General features: G+C 27.1%; 1 protein-coding gene across 1 annotated transcript in view; it reads left to right on the forward strand.

Moving 5' to 3' along the window:
• The window catches only part of LOC107642820, a 1,382-nt gene extending 973 nt beyond the window's left edge, over nucleotides 1-409 (forward strand). The window contains exon 2 of the mRNA XM_016346297.2: nucleotides 1-409. The gene's annotated coding sequence lies outside the window, so the exon portion shown is untranslated.

The following is a 2,856-nucleotide window of genomic DNA, read 5'->3' on the forward strand; positions in this document are numbered from 1 at the left end:
ATTTCTTTGTGAATATATTAAATATGGAGAAAATTAAATATAAAAAAATTTTGAAGATTAGTTTTTATGTAGAGCTTGTAATTTAGTGAACCATCGAAGCTATTAGATTCGTGAAGAGAATTAGCCAAGTCTTGTGGGATATTCGAATCTTTAATTTCCTGTCTCCTCTTTTCCATTTTAATTTGTAGTAGATCTGAAGTTTTAACCCGGTGAATCGGATAGCATTGAGAGTTGGTGCAATATTTTTGGTATGAGATTTAATTCTTGAAGGAATTTTATTCTTGAAAACGACATCAAACTAATCCAATACGGTAACTTAAGCGTCCAAAATGTAGCATATTATTTATTGTATTAGATATGTAACAGTAGTTAATACAGTAACAGTAGTTAATACTGTGGCCATTGACAGTAACAGCATGTGTCCTGTGATTTGTAATTACCGACCTTCTCTAAGTGGAAACTTAGCTTGTATCCATATCTTAAATTAATGATTATCAAATACTAATTTCAACTACAGAAGAGTACCTTGTCCTTGTTCCCGTATCAAACGTAGAATCAACATACAGTAGTAGTAGAAGACATAAAAAACAAATGGGTAAAGTTTTTTTTTTTTTAATTTGTATATTTATTATGTATTATTGTTGAATTAATTTTAATTTTTTTAAAATTTAATTATTAAAAATATATTTAAAACAAATCAAAAAATTTTAGAATAAAATTAAAATAAAATAAAACTTAATATTATTTTAAAATTTTTTACTAAATTTTAAGGGCAAAAATATAGTTTACCCAAAACAAGTTAAGAGGCTAAATACAAAAGACAATGAATGCTATTTGGATATGATCTGTTTGTAATAATTTGAGGCATAACAAAAACGATTATTTTGATTTTGGAAGTGCCTGTTTGTAAATACCTTTTATCATCTTATTGCATTGGCCGAGTATTGCTTCACCAAAAAAGCTGAGGTCTTACTAATTTCAACTGTTTTTATCAGTCATTATTTCTGCCACTAATACAATATCATCGTTAACCTTAGAACATAATCTATATTGAAATGTAAATATATAAATAACAAGGTAAATTTGTATTTTTTATCTCTCTGTTGTATTAAATATCCTAATTATCAAATGCAACACTTTAAATGTCTACATTCTACACTCAATTTTTATAAACACAGACACACTAGACAACCCGAATAATTTTTTGGGGGATCTAGGATCTTACTCTTGTTTTTTCCAAAACTTTTTTTTGTCTATATATTCTGGATATTAATAGCTAAAATAATTTCAAATAGGTATATATATTATCATTCAGTGTCAGACAAAATTAAACAGCCTTGGGATTAGTTTGCCAAAGGATTAAAATATGCAAGCCTATATGTCTAGGCTTGATAGAATGAATATGAATATCACCTTATCCTTATCCTCCAACATTTATTTACAGGCAATGGCTCAAATTAAATATATAAATATTCGTCTAAAATGTCTTTATTTCCCCGTTTTGGACGACTTACCTTTCAAAAGCCAATTCATGCAGGATTGACAGCTGAAAGACTAGAGTATATTTTGTAATGCCATAATGAAAGTGATCCATAAAAAATAATAATTTAGTTGGTTGCATTATGGATAAATATTCAAGGGGTTGAGTTTTGAGGATGTTGACAATTATAATCGGCCAACAAAATAATGGATGAATAAAAATTAAGAAGAGAAAAAAAAATATTGGATGTTTCAAATGCTTTTATATTTTTAAATTAAAAAAGAAAAGTATAGATAAACAATGAAAATACTAAACAATGTAAACAATGAATATATCAGATGTTCAATTCATTGGGTGTGCGGATAATTATCCTAATATTAATATTTAGGTGGATACAGGGACGGAGCCACCTATAACCAAAGGGGGGCAATGACCCTCCCAAATTTCAAATTTTCTTTATAAATTGTGTACAAAATTTATTTTAGTCCCCTTAAAAGTTTTATTTTACTTTTTTTTCTATTACAAGATTAATTTTTGGCTCCTCCCTCAACTTTAACCTAGCTTCGTCCCTTGGTGGATAATTTGGAGTGTAGTATGTTTTTATTTTATTGAGCTAATTTTAGAATTCATTATTCACAAAAGTCATTCTCTACAGTAGCAAAATCCAATTGAAAATGACATTATGAATACGGTTGCACTAAAAAATTAACTAGGAGAATAACCAACTAGAACCAATTAGTTAAAAAATAAGAGATTTATTATTAAAAAAAAAACAACTCCTCGCTATCTTAATTTTTTGAATTTTAAAACTAAAATTACAAAAAATTAACTTGACTTGGCTTATATTGTAATTGACTCCCTGTACTTTTCTTTAAAAATATGGACACGAAGTGATAGTATCTACCTCTAATAAACAAAATAAAAAGAAAATATTGGAAAAGCTATCCAAAAACAAAAGGATAAATGAAAATTGAAAAATAAACTTTGATAGCTAGATAATGAAATGTGTGCAATATTTTCTTAATATTTCCTTTAATTTTATGTAAATTTATTTTAAACAATGAGATTGGACTTTAATTTAAAATATGTTCTAACAAATTATGTTATACGATATGTTGATATAGTATTAATAAAACCGAAAAATGCCATCGCTGTTTGGACAATAGAATATGGGTAGCCAACAAAATTCCCCAGAGGTGAGGGGTCCGAAGGGTACGAAAGGCGCAGAGTTTGGAACATTTTTCATTATTGGCTTTGCGGGATCCAAGAATGAATTGAATCGGTAATACAGAGACAAATAATTTGTTTAGATATTTTAAATTTATTTTATTTAATATTAATTTATTGTAAAATATATTAAATAAAATTTAAAATAA

This window comes from Arachis ipaensis, chromosome B05 (assembly GCF_000816755.2).
Source record: "Arachis ipaensis cultivar K30076 chromosome B05, Araip1.1, whole genome shotgun sequence".
NCBI lineage: Eukaryota > Viridiplantae > Streptophyta > Magnoliopsida > Fabales > Fabaceae > Arachis > Arachis ipaensis.